Raw genomic sequence first — 25,759 nt, forward strand, 5'->3', positions numbered from 1 at the left:
TTAAAACCAGCGGTGGAGCGGGATGCCGAGGGTTCTCGGTGGGGGGGGGGGGGGGGACTCCAGAATACTGGGACATTGTTTCCAATGATTTCCAATGAAAGCAGCTGGCAGCACAGGATCCAAAAGCTGCTAAATCTTGTAAGAAATCAGCAACAGTGACACCCGTGTCCTTGTGTCCCTCCGAAACCACCACCCCAAAATGATCATTAAAAACGTAATATATAATTATGAACAATTGTCCCCAAGAATGTGCACAAGGAGAATACATGCCGGTGGGAAGAGAGGCAGGCAGCCCGTCCAATCGGAATGTTTGGGCTTGAATCCTCGACTAGACGGGCGACAGTCGGTGCTGAGTAGTGACACCGATATAAAAGGTGCTTTTGAGGAGGAGACAGGACCGCTATTCCACAAGAAACTCATCAGACAACAAGACGCAGAAGAAGGGCAGCTGGAAAGCAAACACAAGAGATTAATAAAACACAGATGATCCTCAGAATGAAAGAAAGGAAAATCACAAGACAAAGTCAAACAACCAAAGAACTCAACTTCAAAATAAAACATACTTATGTAAAAACATGACAGGTGGACGCTTTAGGATATTTAAGCCACCGTATGCTGACATCCCGACTGTAGCAAATAATCACACTGTGTTTTACCATCGGACACAAGTTGGCCCGATTTTAATTTTTCTTGATTTATGGGAATGCTGCTCATCACTCAACTTGAAACAATATCGTCTTTCAAGGTGTTGCATCAGTTTCATGCAATTCTTTTGAGCTAACGTTTGTTCTCAATCATAGAGAAATATTAAAGCCAAAACAAAGCAATGAACCCGCAGAAACGTCTTGTCTCGTCATTTTAAAATGTATACAGCATTGCAACGTGCAATCCAAACACGAGGCTGCCGCAAACACGCCCACACACACATAAACACTGCAAACCCACACGCTCACACCGATAAAACTCAATGCAATAATATACATAGGTAATTGACAATTCACTTGTACTAATGAAAATGATAAAGATTTGAGAGTGCAGTTCTTTGGAAAGCTTCAAACTGTCCAATTGTTGAGAAATTCATGCTTATAATATGAATTTACAGAATGCAGGTGTGCAGGAAATCGGATAATATTAGTGTTAATGAAAAAACTATGTTTTGAACATGAGACATTCACTCCTTGTCGGTAGCGGAAAGGTTTGCAGCTTCCCACGTGGACAATGGCAGCTGTAGTCAGCTTTGATTGAATAGTTCAAATGGATCCCAACTATGACCCAGTTTCAAAACGTATCTGCACAACAATTCTCCCCACTGTGGCTTATTGCCCAGCTTCTAAACCGCTAGTCTGTGTTGGTGTAGGCGTTGACTCCACTTAGTTTATTGCGGCCTTCATAGAAACATTTGGTCAACGTGTTTTCGGTGACAGACAGGGACTTCGGTGCTTACTTCTTTGGAAAAAAGTTTCCGTGGACGTTTTGTTGCTGTGAAACTGGGTCACAGAATCTATTGTTACTTTTGTGGATCCAGCTGCCGTCCTCAGTAAACTTTTCAGAATCACGTCTCTTTCAGGGTTTCTAGGGGTGAATGTTTGATATTCAACACTCTGATTTTCCTTTAATGTTGAAAGGAGCCGTGTGCCGCGTCTGCATTTGGAGTGTGTTACGTAACCCGATTGGTAAGCGACACATTGTGAACCGCATCGCTGAGTGTAAACTTTGCTTCTTAAGATGGGAGAGATTAGCAGACCTAAAGAGAAAGCCATTACCCTTTTTAAATGTGAGGTTAATTTAAAGCTAAACCACCAACACCTGGTCAATCCCAATGACTGTTTGCCATCTCGTTAGCTTATTTCTTTCAGCGCACGTCAAGCTAAAGGCCAGAACATTAAAAAACTCTCCCTTTCTTCTTATGACATTCGAATAATTTACAATGAACATATTTGTCCCTGTGTTTTCTTTCAGCATAACGCCTACAACACGTTCAACCCAGCAACTCCCAGATCTCCTCCCACAGCTTCAAATGTAAAGCTCGAAGTCCATCGACTGCCGGTTTGCAGTCTTCATCCAGCGCGAGAGCGGAAGCAGGCGGGATCGCACCCACGCGCCGCCTCTCACCCGGTGTGACACCCGGCAGACAGGAAGTCGAGCCTGCCTGCCGTAGATCAGAGGTGTTGAACCAGGTTGTGGATGTGAGCAGCGAGTGTATCGCTTTCAGGAGAAGTCAAATTGGATGACGCAACGCAGCGCAGGGTAGAGCTTATGTCTGTGACGGCCCCGCAATCCGGAGTGCCGTGGCTCTATATGTTTATTTGGGTGACGGAGAGACAGAGAGTCTGGGAGGACTTGTTGGGAGAGCTCGCGATGCCGCGCTGCGGAGGATCAGACTATTCAAGTCTGTTGCAAATCGAGGTTGGCCGCCGCACCAGTTGAAAAGATCCGGGATCACAGGATAGTCAACTGGAAAGATCACACGGGGCCTGAAGTGAGATCTGTCACTTGGCTGTTGCTTTCTGCATTTACACAACTCACTGCTGAGACATGTCCCAGCATCCTTCATCGCGGCAGCTCTTGACTGCTGATTTGTGCCAACTCCAGCCGGCAGCGTGCAGTGAGGGCTTTGACTGAAAGGAGCTCAGATAAATATGACATGGAGTTTGTTTCCCTCCCTGCAGCCCCGGCTTATTGACTGCCGCCATTGATTCAATACCGGGGCACCGCCTGGTAGCCTTGAAAAAGTCAGGTTAGCATATAGTTGCTTCTCCCGAAACCGGTAGATCCACTGTTGAAGACAGTCAAAACTAAGACCAGCCGGCACGGGCTTTAGCTCTGCCTGCGACTCTTTCAACAGATAACAACAATAGTTGTGTTTTTACATGGAAATACGCTGGTCTATTATGAATAAACACCGGGACAGGAGTCTCTCTGTGTGTCAGTGGGATGGACCCCACTGTTTACCCAGTCTGTATGTGTAGCTGTTAACTAGTTCCTTTTTTTTATTTTTTATTCTCAGCTAATCGCGTTGAAGGCGGAAGACAACGAGCAACTGAAGCCCGTTGATTTCGGCGATCGCGAGTTGCACGTTGGGCAGCGGACCACGAGAGCGAGCTCCGAATGCTGGCGAGTCCAAAAGGGCGAGCGGGAGGAATATGAATGTGGAGCCTCGGGCCCTCAGTGCATCTCAGATCCACCACGGCGATGTCAGCATCACGACGCCTCCACCTGGACCCACATCTCCAGGGTCTGTGCCGCCCTCTGCTACTTCTGATCCTCCATTGTTGATTCCTCACTAACGAGCGACACTCGTTTGCAGCTCATCTAATATTTACCATCATTAGTGCGTTGTCCTTCTCTCTATCCCCCGTCTGGAATAATTTTTTTGACCCTGGTTGATCCTCACCCTTGTTAATTTCCATTTCAAGCATCCAACTTATGCCACCGTGAAGAGCTAATGCACCTCGTTCTCGGCCGTGTTTTTTTGCATTACAAAAGATTATGGAGATAGAAGCACGTTAATTGGCCTCTTACAGCTTTTAAAAGCGCACTCACATAATATCCACATCCCCCGTCAGTGACAAGAAAATGATTTAGGTCATATGACATGATCCCCAGACGTCTTTATAAAATTCCTGGCTGTTGAAGGTCATTCAGATGTATGGCTCATTAGCATAAGCACATTGCACTTGTGAAGAGAGAGCACTGGCCTGCCCGGCCGTACTGGGATCCCCAGTGACAGAATCATTAGAGATGCTGGGCCATTTCTAAGCTTGCAGATATGCATTCATGTACTGAGATTTAAGCGCAACTCGTTGAATAGTGTTATTGCCGCAGAGATGATAATTTCACATTTTCTCAAAACAGTTGTTGTGGGGACCAATTAAAATGTATATCTTTAGACCGAACAGAATTGTTTTCCTCTGGGAGAGAGGATGCAATTCACGTTTGACTTGATCAAACCCCCAATTGATGTCTTTTTCCGAATAGGCTGCAGTGCTTAACAATGACCTATTATTACATATGGCAACAGCACCACCATCAGCATATAAAAAAAATGCTTGGCCAATACAGTGAGAGGGAAGAGACACACGGGTGATGTTTTAAAAATAAACAGTTGCTTTTTTTGTTGAGATGTTATAACAAATACTACATTTAGAAATTATTTAATTGGTGTCTGTGAAATAATAAACAAAGACGTGATGGTTTTGGACCCCAGAATAGTTCCTGTCTGGAGCTGTGACTCGAGTAGCCTGTGGTGTCCACCTATACTGTTGCTGTGTCTGCTGCTGAAAAGAGAAAGATTTGATACGTATTCTCTAGCATATAACTGTCAAGTCTGTTATTTTTCCTGTTGGACCACGGTGTTGGATTACAGCTTGAAGAAAGAAAACCCTGAAATAAAGTAAACCCCCCCAACCAAAATGTTTTAGCATGGAACACTCGTTCCCTCTTGGCTTGAAAACCGTCAGTTTCCTCCTTCGTTGTGAAGTAAACTCCAGTGGGAATGTTGAATAGGTGTTTTGACCTGGAGGGGATTCATCAAATACTGAAAGGTTTATTAAAATTTTCTGAGTTTCACTTTTGTTAGGAACAGGGGGGATTTTAACAATTCACAAAGAGCAGCGTGGAGGACTGATTTCGTTTCACTCAACTGAATGACCCCATCTGCACTTTAAAAACGAGACTAATGAACAATGATAATTATTTAGATTATGGAACGATTTTTCAGTTTGTTTTCGTGCCAGAAGTTCTCGCAGCTCTCCCCCTCGTTTTATACAACAACAAAGTCAATGTTCTGGAGACGTGTTCAGGAATTGTACCACGAAGCATCTCCTTGTGAATCAACACATGTCCTTTACCGTCACATTTAAATCAGTCACACACTCGAGTCTACATTTGAACTGGGTTCTAAATCTCAAGCTGACACAACCAGCGTAATCCAAAAGATTTATGAGTAGCACAGCTTTCCATTAGCGCCGGGCCAAACAGCCGACCGCTCATTTAATTCCAGCTGGGTACTTTGTTTTGTTTTCCCCAAACTCTGGGTCAGAACCCACATTAGGTTCGCCATATAAATTGTCTCATCTCTCCCTTTGTGTTTTATTTAACTTTACTTCTACAGTACCTTTGAGTCGCGTGGGGGAGCCTGGATGTTTGTATTGTTCTTATAACAGCAGCCTTCTTATGGCATTAGATTTATTTATTGAATATTTAAAGTATCTATCTGATTTCAATGACACATGCATAAAGCAAAGTTGCGATTTATCAAAGATGTATCTCTTCTGGTGACTGGTTTACATTTTCTAGATAATATAATGTCAAGGAAATGGCAGTAGAAATAGTCAGAAATGTTCCTTTACTCACAAATTGGTTCATAGGGCCTATTGTCATGTTTAAGAAATGGCTTCTCAGAAAAAGAAGTTGGGAGGCGCTGCTCTAAACTAATATGTGTAAATGTGTGCACGGGCTCAGCTGAGAACGAGGAGAGCGGGTCTTCTTCACGCAGAATTGAATTGATTCGGTAGTAAAGGTACAGCAAAGGTTTGAATACATAATTAATAGTAAAAGTGTGGCCTAATGATTCATGATCACAAAATGTTTCGCTCAATAAGGAATAGCAATGGTTCAAATCATACATAGTTATTTACGGACTGCGTTACAATGCACAAGAAGTCTAATTCTGTTTACATCCGGGTAGACAGACTCATTCAAATGTTCATAATAAAGTCAGTATAAGTAAAGGAATGGTGTTATTACAATGTGTCTGCTGAATTTGAGCTTTAGCTGCCATTTTATTTCTCCGAGGGGAAATGCCCCCTTCACCGCCCTAACGTCGTTTCCTGCACTCATTATATCCAACAGGCTCAGCTAAATTAATATTTCTAATTAAGTGGTTTAACACTGGCAATGAGCCAGGTTTCTGTGGCAGTAAAACAACATCTGGTGTATTCTCGTTAAATAACACATACACAAAGTCCAAATTGGGAATCGAGCTTCTTATGTAAAGGCGTATTGAGTGGGAGAGGGAATAATGCGAAAAGGTGGAGTACTGATGGGTCTGAGATTTGCTATTTTTGCTCAGCTCTGCAATTTTGCTCGGGCAGTTGTACAATTGGGGGGCGGAGGGAGTGGGGGGGGGGGGGTATGGTTATTAATAGGTATACTGTAGCATACACAGAGGGGAAAAAAGCAGGAAAAGGACCACTAGAGCTAAAGCTGATCCACCGATCCAAATCTGATCTGGCACTGGCAGCGTTTGGTTGAACGTCAATGCCACGCAGGGTCGGGCCAGTTGACGAATGCTGTGCAGCGCAGTTTTTACAAGCAAACGTTTTGACCCAAAGTTTTTGGCTGAGATGATGTGTCCGAAACACAACACAGGCAAAGCGCCAGAAAGAAAAAAAAGCGCTGCTGATCAGAGACGAAGCAGAGCTCTTTCATGTGTTCTGATTGTTGTAGCATCAGCAGGATAACAGACTGGTGTATGAGTCACCAGGAGGAAGGTGGGTGACAACGCAGCTGGAGCACCAGGGCGGCCTGATGTTTTGAACACAGTCCATAGCGGCCCATAGTCATGGACACTGTGGAAACAGAGATGCCTGCTGCAGTTTTGTTGTGTCGAGGACCGAGGCGTAGCCACACCTGGTGTGCAGAAACCTTTCAACCCAGACTTTTGCTTTTGGTGGTATTTTTTCGGAAAGGCTGGACAGCACGGGGTGTTTTAGACGTCATCACGTGGACTCTGCAGCTACAGGCAGCCAGGTGTTGTTGTGTTCACTCACTGACCGCATTGCGCTGCTGAATAAAGATGTGAGCAAAATAAGTCGTGTCCTCCCGTCAGCGGCAGATGTACGTGTGAATCTTTTGGGGTGTTTTGCTTTCGCTCTGCAGTTCATGCAAGTTTAAATGAAACTTGAGGCGTCGGGTTTAAAGTGACTTGGTGCAGGAATGATTCAGCTCCCTGCAGCCTGACATTTCTACGTTCTGAGTAACTAATCATCATCAGTACAATTCCACATGGTACCGTTTAAGGACTTGTCTTTTTTCTTGGAAGAGGATTGCATAGAGAAGGCACTGGAGCTCACAGATAGCTCAACATTTACTTAAGCGATGCAAGGAGTACCGTTTCAGCATGACTGCTGCTTCATCAACGCCATGTAGCCTACCGTAATAGCCTTTAAACAGGCACTGGATTTAAATAGCCCCCTGAGGCGTTAATATGGTCTTTAGCTTTGACAAGATAGAGGTTAATGTGCTTGTGTTTCGTACAGCTCAATATTACTGTGTATTGAATTTGAAAGCGTTCTTATCTCACACCTCAGTTAAAGGGATCTTATACAAAAAGGACCCCAATCTCAAATACAACCCAGCTCCTGAATACATATATTTCTTTATGTGATTCCTCATAATCTTGGATTGTTCATTGTCATCCATGTTTTCTGTGTCTCGCTGCTTGTTCTTGGGTTTTTTCTGCTTGTTGTTTTCCAGAAAGGGAGTGACGTTTCATACAGTTACAGTTAATATGGCAACACAACATAGAGATTTTTTTATTTTTTATCGTGACCTGAACCGGCTTTATATGGATTTGCATAAACTGCAGAAATTTAAGAAATGATTTCAGGTTGTTCTAACACTGAGAAAATATTCTTTGTCTTGCTTGTGCTCAGTTGGGATGTCCATGTGTGCCTGTACATTTCAATGAGGCATTGTATGTAACTGAATTAATGTTCTCGCCAAAGGTATAAAACTTGTTGATGTCTGTCAGTTTCCTCCCGAATTCTGCTGTGAGACATCGATTATCTGTCAAACAATCAGGCTTAAATAGTAGTGTGGTGGTGCAATAGTGATAGCCTTTATTACTGGCATACACTGTAAAAAAAGTACGATGATTTTACAGTAATAGACTGTTAAATCGCAACGGTAAAAGACCGTTGATTAAAAATAGGTCATCTTCTGTTTCTATCACATTGAAATACTGTAATTAATGCATCTATTTCTTGTAAGAAAGAAAAGAAGAAGAAAGACATTTTCTCACTGTTAATTGTACTAAACAGTGTACCGATAACGGAAATACACCGTATTATGAAAAACACTCTGTATCGTAATTTTTACATTTATAACTTTAAAAAGCTGGGAAGAGGCCCCGGGGAAGACCAAGGACTAGGTGGAGAGATTATATCTCTGCACTGGCCTGGGAACGCATTGGGATCCCCCAGTCAGAGCTGGTTGATGTGGCCCGGGAAAGGGAAGTTTGGGGCTGGAGCTGTTGCCCTGCGCGACACAACCCCGGATAAGCGGTTGAAAATGGATAGATGGATGGAACTTTAAAAAAATACAATCTGTCCCTGTTAATATACGGACTACTGTGCTGGCAACCGAAATATAACGTATTTTAAATGTAACAGCCAGCCCTGTTATTTTTGCATTTATTATTTGTAAAGGATACAGTTGGTCACTATACAAAAAATTGTACGGATGACGGTAATCCAGCGTAATATGAACAACACTCAATACCGTAGTTTTTGCATGTATTACTATTTAAAAATACATTTTGTTACTGTTAAATGTACGGACTATTTTGCTGCAAGTGGAAATATAACGTATTATGGCATTCATAGCAGGTCGAGTATTTTTTGCATTTATTATTTGTAGAAAATACAGTTTATAATTGTTAATTGTAATAAAGATTGTACTGATAATGGAAATACATTGAGGCAAATTGAGGGATATAGAGAGAGACAGAAGGAAAGAGAGAGACACGACAGGAGGGCAGAAGTGTGGCTGTGTTAAAAAAAACAACGTTCGATGATTGAACTTTTCAACTCCACTTCAGAGCCATTTCTACGCACTCTGCATTGCTGGAACAACGGCCTGACTGACTCCGGGCTACATTTCTCCCTGAGGTAACTTGCCTACATTATCTCTGCTATATCTCTGCCATAATCTAAGCTATATTTTAATTTGATGCTTCGTTTTCTACAATTTTGTATCACTGTTGCAAAAACGTTGTTCTGCACTGAACGTTAGCTAGCTAGCTAACATTAGTTTACCAAACGTTGGCTAAGGAAATGGTTCAATACAATTACTGTGGCAGGTCGGTTAAAACACAGAGGGGTTATGTGCTTCATTGCAAACTTCATAGAAATGAACCACGTTGTTTGTTTAAGTGCGTTGAAGCTGGCTGCAAAAAGACCTTTGTTCGATATGGAGCATTTAAGACTCGTTTCTACAGGACACATATCGTTAACTTATCAGCTTCTGTTAACGTTACTGTCGGGACAGCTCTCAAATGCGGTGTGGCGTTATGTAAACGTCAGTACACAAAATATACAAAACAGCTAATAGCTCATTTGAAGGAGCATCTCTTGGAAGGACGCGCTGTGAGTTATCCGATGAGTGGATGTAAAAACGTTTTCATGGTCAAATCCACATTCACAAGTCACACAAAATGTATTCAAAAATGTATAATTGATGGGATTAATTAGATGTGCAGTTATCCTGGTTGTTAAAAAATGAACTACATGAAACAGATAAGTCTTGATTGAGTCTTGAGAGTGAATGTCATGCAGCTCCCCCTGTGTTTGTTTGCTTTGCCTGTGTGTCCCCTGTCTCTGCAAGGAGGTGTGGTCTTCCCCTGTTTATCCCCGAAGGGTGTGGCTGGAACAGCTGACGGCAATCAGCCATCAGGGGACTCTCCTACATCAACCCGGGTCTTCCTGCCATTCAGCGCCAGATCCTTCTGTCGTCAGAGTGGTAACTATGTATTCACGCCACCTGCTATTAGACGCTGTCTTTGTTCACCTTGTCCTGTTTTTTGCCACTTTGATGCCTTTGTGCTAAAATGGGTCCTCTTTTAACATTCAACCTGACTCTTATTAATTTTTCATTAACTATAAAGTGGAATTATATTCCGAGTGTTGCTTTCTTCTAGGTCATTGAAGCTCAGTTAAACACAAGAAGGCAGAGAATGTGTCTCTGCTCAAGCAGTGCATCAATCTAACTTTGCCTTTTGTTTCTGTTTTTGGGCTTCAGAATGGTGTTATATTTGTGCCACAATCGTGAACGCGTAATTTTAAGTTTTGAGCACAGAGAACTATATTTTAGCAAAGAAAAACATCCTGGGCGCGCAGTTTACTGAGGTGCCCTCGCCACAAACTGGTTTTCTGCGCGCAGGCAGCCGTTGCTGCGCTCGCTCCACCTCTTCACGCTGCGCTCGCTCGACGTTTCACTCACGCGCTCGCTCGACTTGCAGCAGCGTTACATTTGTGCCACAAAACCAACCAATCAGAGAATTAAAGAAGGTCCATTGTGATTGGCTGTTGGTCTCTAATCACAACGCTAGTAGAACTACCTACAGCATCGCGGAAGCTCAGCGAGTTGTTGAAGTTTGCAGCATTTGTGCTAAATGCTAATGGCCTGGATTAAAACACTTGCTGTTCTCATCATTTGCTTCGGTCATGTCTGATGGTGGCTAGCCGGACTTCTAATATCACTCGTTTTCGTCTTCTTTAGGAAGCGTTGTGATTGGAGACCAACAGCCAATCGCAATTGACCTTCTTTAATTCTCTGATTGGTTGGTTTTGTGGCACAAATGTAACGCTGCTGCAAGTCGAGCGAGCGCGTGAGTGAAACGTCGAGCGAGCGCGTGAGTGAAACGTCGAGCGAGCGCGTGAGTGAAACGTCGAGCGAGCGCGTGAGTGAAACGTCGAGCGAGCGCGTGAGTGAAACGTCGAGCGAGCGCGTGAGTGAAACGTCGAGCGAGCGCAGCAACGGCTGCCTGCGCGCAGAAAACCAGTTTGTGGAGAGGGCACCTCAGTAAACTGCGCGCACGGAATGTTTTTCTTTGCTACAACATAGTTCTCTGTGCTCAAAACTTAAAATTACGCGCTCAGGATTGTGACACAAATATAACGCCATATCAGAGAGGATCATACCAATCCGCAGTGAACACCTGAGGATACAAGGTCCCAAACCGCTCCGCTTCCTGGATGTTGATTTACCATAAGCTTTATTTAATATTTCCTGATGTTGACTGAAATATATGCCAACCTATTGTAATACATTATACCTTATTTCTTTGCAATAGATTTCTGGCAAATACAGTTGCTGGCAATTTGCTTTGAACTTTGTAATAAAATACCGTAACTCATAGAGTTGCGTTGTGTTTATCTCTGAGATAAGAACCTTAATTAGGTTCAGAATGAATGCGGTTTTTAAAAAACATACCATATTGTCTTCTACAAACAAAACGGTAATTTACCGTATATTTCGCGGATTTCTTTTTACGGTGTATCTGTTTTTTTACGTCGTTTTCTCTAAAGAAAACTGTTCTCAACTGGGAATTTTACGGGTGCAAAAAAACATACCGTAATGTCTTATACGGTGTCACTTTATTTTTTACGTTAAACCTCTGGCAACCACAGCTGCCAGTAATTTACCGTATATTTCACGGATTTCTTTTTGCAGTGTACATTCAACCAAATAGGTCATTTTAAAGTGCTGCAAATAGATCCCTCAGTCGCCTTTAAAACCTAATGGAGATAAGATTATATTACCGACCCTTTTTGGAAACATTCTCTTAGTAAATGAGTTATTCAATATTTGCAACATTTATAACATAAGTACTTTGTGGAGGTACCGTATGTACATTTATAAAAAATTGCACACAAGGTTGACAGTCTGCAGATACAAACAACACTCACACTTGTTTAATGATACCACACATTTATTTATGTTTCTGATGTGTTGTGCATGAAGTTCAGTCTATGGATCTAGTAGTTGTCTTTTAAAAGAACAACATGCTGTCTGTGGTGATATTTGAGAAAGATTCATGCTACATTGATGTATTTCATGTAATGGCCTCAAATAACCTTTTTAATTTGGCACCATGTACTTGCAACTCAGCCTAAATTTCCTGATCAGATGGTACCCGCACCTTGTGCAGGATTAATGCTAAATGTTAACTGTCATGATAAATATGCAAATTAGGCATTTTCTCCGTCACTCACAAGTCTAAAGAAATTGAGTGTTTGACAGGTGCTGCAGTTTCTTTCTCTGATAAAGGCTATTGCTAGCGTCATCATATTGTCATCTGTAGATTGTAGGATTAGATGGCTGAAGGCAATTAATACATTATTATTATATAATACATCATATTAATATTATCATTCACACTTGTCATACTTTTAGAAAAACAGACCAAAGATTGGGAGAAATCTTGACATTTGACATATTTTCAAACATGCTGTGCATTTTCCTCGTCTGATATGACAGAATTGTCAACTTGTTGCACTCCATTTCCATCTTCAGTCATTGCCATTGACTCCCCTCCACTTGCAGCCAATGTATCTGCCTGAATCCAAAGAGATTTTAAGTTGACATCGATAGAAACAATGCCAACGTACTTGTTTATCCAGTGTCACGGTTTGGGTTTGTGTCCTGTTTTATTTTGTAGTTTCCTGCCTCTTGTGTCCCCGGGTTAACTTCACTTCCTGCCTTGTCCTGTCTTCCCCTGTGATTGTCTGCAGTGTCATGATTGTTTCCACCTGTGTCGAATCACCTGCACCTCCCTAGTGTATTTAAGCCATGTGTGTCTCTTGTCACGTGTCGCGTCATTGTTAATCGTCCGGAAGCCCACGTCCCATGTTCCTGTCTCCTGTTATTGTCTGCGTTTTTGCCCCTTGGCCTTTTGAGTTCTGGAAGTTTTGAATATTAAAGTCCCTTTTTGTTTTGAAAACTTGTTTGAGTCCTACCTTCCCCTACGTATCTTCCTGACAAAAGGAATGTTTTTCCAACCTATCTACCAAGCTACCTTAAAGAAAGACTCACCTAAAAGCATCCCCATACATTCAAGGTTACGGTACGTTTAGAATTCCAACGGAGAAATTCACTAAAAGTCAAGATCATGACCAAACACAGATACGTTTCACTTGCATATCGTTTTCCAGTCAAAAATAAATTTCAAACATAGTCTATACTTTGACTGCTGTAGATTTTCTTTAGGTGGGTCTTCAGGTTGCAACTGTTGTGTTCATGTAATGAAGAAACGCCGGACGGACAGAGGTCATCGCTGATCGAAAGGTTCAAATCAAATGTATTTAATAAAGGAGATGGCGTTGCGGTAAAAAGAACATCTCAGCTGAGGAGCCGCTGGTCTCAGCGACCAACAGGCCCCAGGTCAGTCCTTTGACCATCCCTAGTGCCCGTCTGTCGCCTCCACCAGTGAACTCGAGAACAATGGTTCCTACAGGTATTTATAACAATGCTTAAAGGTGTGAAAGTCAGTGTCCACACCTCTGGGAGTGGTCTTCTGGTGAGTTCAGTGTAACTCGGATTTCGGATGATCCTTAGTCAATATCAGTGGTTGTGCAAGTATTACATGCATGCATTCCAGTTGATTACATTACATCAAATACAATCATAACTGCATCGATATTATTCTATTACAGTTGCAGATTTACAGTGGTTTTACAATATTGTCATTACTTTATGGATTACACAGTTTCAGAATCATGGCTGTATTCTGGTGTACACTATATGCATTTTATTTTTATGAACCGGGTCGTATATTTCTTTCTAATATCCTACACAACCTAAGAAAGTGTGTTTAAAAAGTGCATTAAATCTACTGGCCAGCAAAAGAAGTTGTATTATGTGGAAGTCCATTTTAAATGATGCTACTCACTTGATTTGTTACCTCAGTAAACATGGTAAAGATGCGTTTATGGTCTCAACTGCTAGTTTCTAGTTTTATTCAACATAGCATGATGTCCATTTAGTGGCTAACGGCCCCATTCAGAGTCCAATTGGGCTTACTGGGACTACGACTAGTACCACATGAGCTGTGTACGGCGTCTCTGTTACTCCTTTGCATCCGCTGCACCCGTTTTTTATCACTAGATAACTAGAAATCTAAAGCAAGGATTTGACTTACCATTAATTAAGCACTGCCTTTCAGCAGTCATACAAGAAGAAATCCATCATTGATGAAGCAAAGGCAAACCTCTGCAAGGCAGGAGACGTGTAGTTCATAATGCAGAGCAACCAGGAGACATGTTACAGCTTGTCTTACCAGCCGACAGGATAAAACCAGAGTTCAATTACAGTTCTAAACTCAACAAACAAAACATATTGATGAATGGGTTTATATCGCTGGAGGAGGTTTCAGAATTTAGAACTGATATTTTGTGGAGGAAGTGCATCACGTATCAACTACGGGTTTATGTGATGTTTAAAACAAATTCATTGTTGTAGTTCAGAAAGTTGAAAAAGTTAGATGAGAAAAAGTGGTTGTACCAAAAGGCAAAACACAACGCTGACAATGTGCTTTGTTGTGTGTTGAGCATCACATCTGCATCTGTCTGTAATGTTGCAAAGAAAGATTATCTGGTGCAACAATTTATTTCCTTTAAATGAAGGTGCGGGGGCTTCTTCATTTTAAGGATAAGATGATATGTTGTTGAAAACTGAAACCCAAAATTCAATCAGTCCCTTTTTTAAATTTATTCCTTCAAGGATTTAAGGCTCCAATAGTCCAATATCTCTTCGACTTAGACTCAACGTATATAGAATAAGATAGAAGAGCCTATTCATTACAATCACTGATAATACATTATCACACATAACCATCTGAGCTGAAGGCTCACAAGCACAGTTTATCCATCTCAAGACCCAAGCTTGTCAGCATTAGGGAGGGGGAGGTCCGGGGGTCCGGATCCCTTGGTTGTACCCGGCGGCGTCCAGAGACGCCGCATCAAGCCACTCAGCTTTGTTTCTGCACATCTTCATCTCCGTGTTGCTGTACACAACCCGGCAGCAAGTTACAAGACAAGACCAAGGGATTGCATCATAGGTCTGCTACTCAAATTACCCTCTAACGCTTTGGATTTATTGATGAAATCGTGTAGATAATTTAATGTTTCAATTCTAACATGCTTTTGGAATATTATAATATTCAGTGGTTGTGCTGTTTGACTGACTGAATATTACCATTGACAGCTACCTCAAACACCCAAACTACAGCATCGTCATCCGTACTTCTCAAGATTGTAAAGCAAGTTTTTATTTACAGATCTAAAGACCAGCTGCACAGGATTTGTCATTGTTTCGTTCTTTTTCTTTTAGGTGTTGCATTGTGAGAGACACTCGCAGTGAATTCTATCACGCTATTCTTCAAGCATCACTGCAAGGTCTCCTCGCTTTGAGATTGTTTTTGACATCTTAAATGGTCCTATTTCCTTGCTTAATGTTTCCACAGCTTTTCTAGCATTTTTTTACACGTTCCTCTGCATGTGATGCAATTTGACTGTCAAACATTACAGTGCCAGAGAGACCTTGAGTAGCAATTCAATTCAATCTATTTGGTATAGACGGAAATCACAAATTCAGCCTCAGAGGGCTATAGAATCTGTGCATACAGGATATCCTCGGTCCCAGGAGCATCAAATCGGAGAGAGAAAAAGGCAGAAGCCCCAAAGAAGAACCCTTAGGGAGAAGAACGGAGGGATCCGTCTACCAGGAAAGACAAAAGATCCATACGCGTCATGTGCACGGAATGAACATAAAAGTTAAAACATATTCAATATACAGTATATGATTCATGTAATGTAATAGTAAGCAGAATATGATATAAGTAAGTATATATAAGTGAATATTCATAAAAACATTATTGGAATATGTGTTAGAAATATGAATGAGACTAAGAATGATGATAGTAGCGGCGGGTATGAGCAGGGAATCGTGAGGCGAGAAAGCACAAAGACACTGGGGATTAAGCCATGTTAAGGATGTGTATTAATCAAATATGCATTAGTAATATTATTGGGACTCAGGTGGGAGGTGGTGGGGGATGGGGAGCCATGTTAGTTATGTGCATTAATGGGAAATGAACATTACGGATGGAGAGAGGGAACGGAAGAGCTCGGTGCATCCTTGGTCCAGGCCCGTAGACGCATGACGAGGGGCCGGACCGAGGCCCAACAAGCGCTATCGAAAATAAAAGTCTTACCTACTCTTACATGTGAGGGAGGAGTTTGCCTCTCGACTTTAAACTTGAAGCTGGTTCCCACTAAACAGCATTTTGCTCCCATCCTACTTTTTGAGACTCCAGGAAGCATTCAGGGTGTGCAGTGCTCTCCTCGGGTAATCGGGTACAATAAGCTCCTTGATATACAATAGCGCCTCAGCGATTAGTGCTTTTCTCAGTGAGAAGGATTTTAAATTCATTTCGTGATTTTACAGGGGAGCCAGTGCAGAGAAGCTAATACAGGAGTGATAACATCTCTTTAGTCAGTTGTTGATAGCACACATGCTGCAGCTTTCCATACTAATTGGAGAGATTTAAGCAATTTAATAGAGCAGCATTACAATCAGGAATTAGAGTCATCTGGACTAGAAAACCCGAATGCAGGAACACATTTTCTGCAATGCTTTTATCCAAATATGTCAGATCGGCAACATTACATATATTCCTTAAAAGTAGTTTTATGTGAGAGTTAGAGGACATTGGATAATTGGATTATTGACGGGGCTGTTGGATGACTACGCAATGCCATCTTGAGTAACTAAACACTGATTTCAGAGGTGTTCTGGGACTTGTAGAATAACTAACAAAAATAACAAGAATTTTGCCCGTGTTTCACATCAGGAAATTTCAAGTCAATCAGGTGTTTATATCTTCAAGGCATGCTTGAAGTTCAGCGACCTGGTGGGTTTCATCTGGCTTCATAGATAGATATAATAATAATTATAGATATAATTTAGTACCATCTGCCAAGTTTATTGAGTGTTTTGGGGATAAGATTGCCTAAAGGAAACCCATATAAGAAACATAAACTTGAATCTTGTTGAACGATATGACAAACAGTAGTGTGCAAGGAGGATTCATCGTTTACATACACACTGGAATTGACCAGCTGTGCAGCTCCTTTACTGCCAGTCAAATGTTCTCGTCTCTGCAATTGGATGTGATGGTCTGTGTTATCAAATACAGCCCTTAGTTTTAACAAGACGTCAGTAGAAGGCAATTTGTCATTTTCACCAGCGTTGTCACAGTGACTTAATGCCCTGAACGTTGAGAAATAAACTACTGTTATATGTACAAAAGTCTCACAACTGATTTTTCTCTTCTTCCTCAAGGATGTTGGAGAGGAAAGGAGAAACAGTTCAATAGGCAGACTCTGAATCAAGACTGGGCTTCTTAAGAAGATATTTACTTTTTGTTTGTAATTGGCAAGGCAAGGTCTTTGTGTAGAACATTTCAACAAGGCAATGTAAAATCACTAAAAGGAAAAGAAAAACATACTAAAACAATAAACTAGCTAAGAATATAATACAAACTTACAATGTAGTTTAAGAGATACAATATAGTAATAGTAGCAGTAGTCATTTGAGGGCAGCCTCCAACAGGAAATTCTCGATGATTTGAAGCAACCGACTCTCAGCAGACCTGCTGCCTTCTGTAAGATTTTTTCAGATATGTGGAGCAGAAAAACTGAACGTTGCTTCTCTATGTTTGGTTCTGAAGGATTTGGCCCTAAACCATTCGGGCTTCATAAACCAGCAGCAGGATTTTAAAGTCAACAGTGCAGAGACCTCAGCACTGGAGTGGCGTGATCCACTTTTTGGTCTCGGCGAGGACTCGAGCTGCAGCGTTCTCAATCAGCTGCAGGTGTCTGATTTACCTTTTTACAGAAACCTTAACTTTGTTTAATTAAAGAAAGATTATATATACTAAAGAGGTTCTACTTTAAACCTGTAATCTGCTTTAAGCAGCCTAGTTGTGATTCAAAAGTTGAAGAGTGAAAAGTTTATAATAGAATTGTTTTACAATGAGACAATTGTTAAAGGCGGTAGCATGCGAGGACCTCAAGCAAACAACCTTGACAGTGTTTCACTGGGAGATATTTGGAAAAGTTTATTTCAATAGACTCCTTTGGCGTTCGAAATCAGTGTTCTCAGTTTTTTATGTCGAACTAATTTGTTCCCTTGATCGCCTGTTCTTCCATATCTGATTAATAATATTAATAAATGAATTGAATCACTCTCTCAAAGTTCCTTTTGACATTTGAAGTTTGATTTTCAGCTCTACAGAGGCCTTTGTCCTTGAAAATTGCACTCATTAACGTTTGTACTATTCTTGCCTATCGCACAGTCTAAAGGGTGTTAAACTAAAATAAATTCACAAGAATCCGAGCCTCAGAATGGACTCTTCGGTTTACTGTGAAGAAATCCCTTATTCAGGTTTAATTACATGGGGAGATGAAATGTATGAAATGTAATTTGACCTGCATGGCTGGTTTAATTATTTAATCCATGGTAACAATGGGGCTCAAACATCTATGTCTGGGGGGCTATTTCAGATCTTAGTTCATTAAAAGCTGGGAATTTGACCTTTCACTTTTTAATGCAATATTGTTTCTTTGACATCTTTGACCATCAAACCCGTCTCTGAAGTAGAGTTTTGATCTTTGTTTTTACTTTACTGGTGTAGTTGGTTGCAGAAACCCTCTCACTAAAGATACACATACAAACAAACAAAAATACAAATGATAATACATTCATATATCCATACAATGTTTACCTGAATAACGACAAGGGGGATTCATTAGAACACATTAAAAAAACATCCTGTTAAATCTGCAACACTACAGTTCATCAGAGAAGATAATGAAAATGTAAATCTTTTGAAGGAAGCCTGCTGAACACGTTAACACAGGATTTTAGTCTACAGTCAACATACTTTAATGTACTTTCAGAGGGAGTGACATTATCAATCATTGATAATGAACGTTTGAATTGTCTGCTGTCAGCTAAATGTTGCACAGAAGAAGATTATAGTACCTCATTAAATATGTTGTGATGTGCACTTATGAGATGGTATCTCCAGAGGCGAAAGATGTTAATGGGTAATTGCGTAACTGACTATTATGAATTCAGTTTAAGAAGAAAAGGCAAGAAGAACTTGCAGTGCTTCCAAGTAATAAATTCATCTTGTGGCATTTTTTTTTTGTCTCCCTCTAATCTGTTGCTTTGTACTAAAAGAGCAGTGTTGCACTTTACCGGAAAATGATTGATGTTTGGTTCTAGTCTCCCCAGCTCTCCGTCTGGGGGAAGATAAACCCATTTAGAGCGAAAGGAAGTCCTGATCCCCTAGACACAGGCAAGGTTAAGACACAACCACTCTGAGCCAGAATGTGGACACTTGGAAATCGCAGCTGGAGTCAGAATCTAATAAATGATCCTTCAGGTAAAACTGTGAGGCGCTGAGGCTAAGTGTGTGCAGGAAATGTGGCTCAAGGACAACGGAGGCTTAGGCGGGCTCGTGAGAGCCCACGATGATGGGACTTTGTTGTTAAAATGTCATATGGAGGCAATTTGAGCGGCGCGGTACAGTAGGATGGGGTGTGTAACGGCCTGTGTTGTCGTGACTGTGTGCTTTCATGGGGGGGGGGGGGGGGGGGGGGGGGGGTTCCGTAGGGAGTGGATGGACGTGCTCAGCCCTCCCATTATGCCTGGCGGCCCAGCGGAGAAGGTCAGACAAACACCTGGAACCGTTTAGAAGATCTAATCGAAGGTACAGTGACCTAAATCGTGCTCCTTTCGCCCCCAGACACTCTATTATGTCCTTTACACTCATGCAAACAATACAAAAACCTTAACATTATGCGAGACGGTGGAAACATTCGCCGGTGTCAAAGCTTCTACCCTGAAGACTGCACTCAACATGGGGGGAAACATGTGAAACTGTATGTAATTAAGGGTAAAGGCCCATAAGTGTGGAGCTCTCTGTCCTCCATATAACTCCATAGGTCATACGAGACAGGCTCATTACAGGTCTGCACCCCCAAGACACATCGACGAGGTTAATTGACGAAACCTTTTCGGTTTACAACATCATTTTTAAACCTCTTACACGATGTGTCTTATAATTAGTTTTCATTATCGTCGCCGAAGTTCTGATAAGATAAAAGGTTCCTCCTGGAGCATTCCATAACCTTTTTAGCATTTAACTGCCCGTCAATTTAACGGCTAAATTCCCGCACTTTAGAGTAGTCGGGATTACAGAGAATCTCTTTACAGCTTGATAATGTGGTACAAGGACTCGGTGTCTTAGGTCTTGATTGATGAGAGGAAAAAATGGCAGCGACAGAAAACTTTTAAATCCACCTGAGTCTGAAGGTCACCTCACTATCCACGCAAGTCATTTCATTCCAGCAACAGCTGATAGAGTAGGCCCTTACTCATATCTGGCATAGAAAATACAATATAGGTTTTACATTTTTTTTTTATCTGTTTGAATTTAATGAATATGAATTTCCAATGCAGAGTCATCTATGAACGTTTTTAACAATTACTATCAAGTGTTGCAGAGTGATGGTCTTGCATTGTTGTAAGTCAGCGGACGAAGAGGAGAAGGAGGATGAGTGTTTGAATCTGCTCTGTGATCCCTGCCGGAACTGCTATTTGGATCCAGAGACGGGGAAGTACTATGAACTAGCTTGACTCAAAGCTTGAGAGAATCTGAATGAATAAATCAGATGTTATTGAATGTGGATGAATGGCATCATCGATTGTTGAGTTTGAAATGAATGTATGGTTCACAGAAATCTGGCTGCTTTTGTTTCTGAGAAGCTAGCGGGAGATGTGTGTCTCTAGAATAGACATATTGGTGTGTAAGGAAGAGGGACTCAATAAATCAGACACATGTTGTTTGCAAAAAAATTGAGTGGTTGCCCTTTCAGGAGCACATCCGATGGAAGAAAGAGTCTTTTCGGAAGAGTCTTGGCTAGCATATTAATATGTCAGCTTTTGAAAGAACTTCCTGGACTGTCTTTTATCAAAGGTTTCTGACATTTAAATTTGGCTTGGATTAGTATAACAATATAGCTAATTTTGTTCTCTATTTGTTATCATTTGTTTTTAAAGGAGTAATTGAAAATATGTTGATTTATTTTATATATTGGTTGAAATAAATATGAATTGAAGTGGCAATGTTGCTGTGTGAAGGTTTCATGGTAAGTTGGACAAAGATTTACTTGTTTTAATGGCCTCAAAAGCAGAAACAATGAAATGATTGATTTTTAATGTATTCATCATTAATAGAAATTAATCAAATGTTGAAGTCCCCACACTTATAATGATCCCTTGTTGTTACATGTGAACCTGTACTAGATTTTTTTAATGTAACCATCAGTAACACCAGGCGGTTAGTTCTTTTCATCAGTCTTGCCAAAGCACTGATCACACCTGATGAGTGGCTGATAGGACATTGATTCATGTTCAGCCTGAGATGAATTGTCCGGAGAATAATGAAATGAAAGGAGAACCCATATCCATTTATCAAATTGTGATTCCCTGTAGTTTTAATCTAACAATAAATCCATCTGGATCAAAGGCTGACCTTTCAGATGGCTCTGCGGCCAGCATACTGGGACTCAGAGCATTGCAGGTCTCTTTTTGTCAAATACTGACATGTGCACTTTGTACAGTGTTGCATTATATGAAATGTGGAATACGTCTATGTATTTGCAACAAAAAACCTTTTCACTAGGTTTATGTGTATTCAAGAGACAAAATAGAGCTTTTAAATATAGATTTGTTTCCCAACCGAAGCTGATTTCAAGAAATTGTGCCTTGAGGATGATACAAGATGTATTTCATATGTTTCCTTTTCTTAAAGAATTTATTCCAAACTGTAGAAACGCCAATTTAAAAATGCTTCCTGAAAAATAGTTCAACTCAAGAATTTAATTTGTTTTGAAAGTGTGTAACAAATGCAGCAGGAACAGCAACCACAAACACTTCTAAAAGTGTAACCATCGGACGGCCACGTGACACGAAACTGTCCGTCACATGACGTCACCGGAAAGGGGGCGTGGAAGTGTTGTTCGCAACAGGTGACAGCAACCAGGAAGTAAACAACTGGCGTTTGACCCAGTTACAGTCGGACAGAAAAAGTTTCTATTGAATTATCCAAATGCGCGAAATGCGAAATCAATTTACGTGTCGACTATATCTTTAAATAATATATTTTATATAAGTTATAATGTTTGCGCACTTTATTTTCTTCCTTGATTGACGTGAACCAGGCGCTGCAGTGACGAGGATGTCAGCACAACAGGTAACTTTGAGAAGCCATACAGCGGTTTGGTCCGTTGAAATCCAGCCGTGGTTGGAATTAGTTTGCGAACATAACACGCGACAAAGTAGAAATAAGTTCATTATTAGGTGTGTATATAATGTTACATTTAAGCTGTTAAATCCACCTGCCATCATGTGAAGAGGAATACAAAACAATGTTAGTGATTGGAAACAGTGAATTCATGTTGTGAGAAGTTACAAAAATGTGGCTTTATCTGGCATCCAAGTGCATTCAAACACATTCCACAAGGATTAAGAAAATTACAAAAAATGTATTGATGTCACAAAATAACATGGATACGTGGATATCTCATCATATCTTCCATATCTGAGTCCTTCCTCATGGGTTCAATTTGTTGTAACTTTTAGGTGATGTGGCTCCTAATTATCACTAAAAAGACAAGTTCTGGCAGTACTCCTTACATATAATCTCATGCGTAGCTCTGATATAAGAGATATTGGCTTGTGATCATAGTTCTGAAGTGAGTGATCATTTATAAAAGATTACATGAGTCCTGCTTGGCATGTGAATCACACCCCTGCCGTGGAGCTGCTGGGTCACACATCAGTGTGATCCATAACACACATGCTGTTCAGCTGTCATACCTCCTGCCCATATTTCCTTTTTTTTTTATCTCAGCAACACATTGTGAACAGCACTGTTATGATTATGGGCTCTTTAACCACCCCACTGTTAGATCTCATTGGATACATTTGTCTTTTCAGGCCGGGTTAAGACTTCACCCCGGGATTATTGCGTCAGTGATCTTTGTCTCTGTGGCGGCAATATTAGCCGCTCTATTGATCATCCGAAAATACTGCCACCCGGTCAAGTAAGCAGACTTTATTAATGAGATTATTTGAGAATTCCCATCCCAGTGACAACACATCACCCCGTTCTGTCACATGACTTTATTTCAGTGAGGCAAGATACAGATACTCACAGCTGAGACGGATGGAGGACCAGGGTTCAGCAGTGACAGAGGGTGAAGGCGACAGGGGGCCCGGCCTCGTCGGAGAGGACTCAGACGAGGTCAGTGCATCGTCCCTGATTGCAGCTTTCTTTGTCCTTCGTGCCCCGTACAAGCTGACACAGCTGTAACTTTCCTTATCACTTCTCATGTCATTTTTGTGAATTCATTTTTTTCCTCCTCACAGGATCTTCTGGAATGAAGCTCAGACCGAGACCCAGATGAACCGGCTAAAAAAGCGTTTAACGGGGATGAATCGTGTTCTTTTAGCACTGCAGCTAATGGTTATTTCTTTTTTATACTAAAAACATCATTAGCTCCACACAACATCAGAAAATACCCATAACACATTTTCCTACACCCCATTGTGACATCATGAATATGTGTTGCTTTGTTCACACAAGAGTCCAAAACCCCAACATTTTCAGTGTAATAGATTTTAAAAATGCTTCAGAAGCTGGAACCAACACATGTGTTGCTTTTTATTATTGCTAACCCAAACAGTTAAAGCTTTAGTAGGTTGTGTTTGGAAAACACAACAACAAAATTTAGATCTAAAAAACTAAATGTCTAACCGAAGACCCCAGTGTTGCAGAGTGTTAACAGAAATAGCTACAAAAGCAGCTAGATCTCTCAAGACGGTTTAGGAAATTAGCAACAATGTCATCATCCCTCCGAAGCCACTCTGGAAAAAAACATTCATTATGAATGTAAACGACCTCAATCAATACAAGATACGGTGCCTTTTCTTCCGCTGCGTTAGTACCAATATGGCGAAGGTGCAGGCAGAGCTAGCAGCAATTACCTGTAAATAAACCACCAACAGCTTTATCCGCTGCAACAGTTGTATGAGCGCAGTGCGGATCAGTGTAGTTACTCCTTAATAATTTAAAAGCAGCAACGCCAAACGTCTTAAGCACGATCGAATATGCCTCAAATTAATAAAAAACAAGTGGTGACATCAATTCACTTTCAATTTTAGATATTACAATCTTTCAGCATCGTTTTCCAGCACTTCTGATATGATTGCTACAAAGCATCACATGGAGGTTTGCCATTTAATGGGCTTTTTTCAACTCCATAGCTGACCTGCAGCTGTACATGGTCACAATAACTACCAGTTGGCCGGTCATTTGCTTGGAAATATATTTCCATTTTCACGCTAACCTCAACCCACTTAAAGTCAATTTGCTCTTTAATGGTGTTAAGGCTGACTGATGTTGCATGATATTTTTTTAGACTGCGTTATTTGCCACAAAGAAAAAATGAAAACCTCCAATTTCACCTGTTAAGTCACGAGTGAACATAATTTGGGTAACGTCAGTGTCACAGGATGCTGACGACAGCTCACACAGATTAATCATCTATCAGAAGGTTACAGCATTTACAAAAATAGTAAAAGTATATTTTGAGTGACGTCATTCAGTCAAATGTTTCTCTCAATGCAAAACGTTCCCTCTTATCAGTCTAATGTGGTACACATAGACCCTCTGCTGGTTATCTTTAGTACTACACCATGTGAGGAATATGAAGACCCCGACCCCTCCCTCCCCCATCCTGTCCCACCTGAAAACCCTCACCGACAGCCTGCAGTTCGCCTACAGAGCCACTATGCCGTCAACATGGCCCTCCACTTCATCCTCCAGTATCTGGACTCCCCAGGAACCTACGCCAGGATCCTGTTCTGTGGACTTCAGCTCTGTTTTCAACATGATCATCCCGTCTCTGCTGCAGGACAAACTCTTGTCACCACCCTCACTGGACTAATCTCTGGTGGGGATGAGTCCGCCGTCAGGTGGGAGTCTGACCATCTGGTGTCGTGGTGCAGCCAGAACAACCTGGAGCTCAACGCTCTAAAGACAGTGGAGATGGTTGTGGATTTCAGGAGGAACGCAGTCCCATCTTCCCCCATCACTTGTCACTTTCACATACACTCACAACACAGTGTGTACAGTTTTATTTTTAATTTAAATTCCATCTTACTCTTTATTTTTAAGCTGTCTATTCTATATCCCCCTCGCCCTTAGCCTTATATTTTATTCCGAAGAGTTGTATTCTAAATTTGTAAATTGAACATGCCATTTTCTTGCACTATGTTGTCTTATCTGTCCATTTCCTTACTGTCTGATCTTGTGCACCTACCGCCATGTCGAAATCCTCGTATGTATTTGGGAAATGTTCATGTTAATTTAAATATGTTTAGGGGGATGAAGGAAAGGACAGAAAATAGGTAAAATAGCAAATCGTTAAATTCATTTACTTCAATCAGTCCAATCAGTATCTAATGTTAGTGATCAAACTTGCTGAGGAATTATCAGTAAATTATCTCTGTTTGTTTTATGCTTGTTTGTTGCAGCTGAAGCGATACACGTTGTGACTTGCCAGCCATCTTTATGTGTGTGGTTTATGGCCACACAGAGGCTTTAATTCCCTAATCACCCACTCAACTGCGTGCTGGTGGATAAATGATGGCCGTGCTATGAGTGACCACAGTATTCTAATAAACATCATAACATCCGGTCATTACTGCCTGTGGGGAAATGCTATTTTGGTTTTAAGCCCAAAAGAAGCAGACTATTCACACAAAGGCGTGGTCTCTGGGATTGACATAATAATAATAATAATAATGTATCAGAAATAAAACTGTGAGATTTACC

The 25,759-nt window shown here is 41.1% G+C and overlaps 1 long non-coding RNA gene across 1 annotated transcript; it reads left to right on the forward strand.

Annotated features, from left to right (window-relative positions):
* The first annotated feature begins 21,854 nt into the window (after window positions 1-21,854).
* Window positions 21,855-25,757, forward strand: LOC144388926 (uncharacterized). Its single transcript, XR_013453184.1, has 4 exons — window positions 21,855-22,111; window positions 22,858-22,964; window positions 23,053-23,164; window positions 23,290-25,757. It is a non-coding gene; the product is annotated as an uncharacterized LOC144388926 (long non-coding RNA).
* The last annotated feature ends 2 nt before the right edge of the window (window positions 25,758-25,759 follow it).

Source organism: Gasterosteus aculeatus, chromosome 17, assembly GCF_964276395.1.
Source record: "Gasterosteus aculeatus chromosome 17, fGasAcu3.hap1.1, whole genome shotgun sequence".
Classification (NCBI taxonomy): Eukaryota; Metazoa; Chordata; class Actinopteri; order Perciformes; family Gasterosteidae; genus Gasterosteus; species Gasterosteus aculeatus.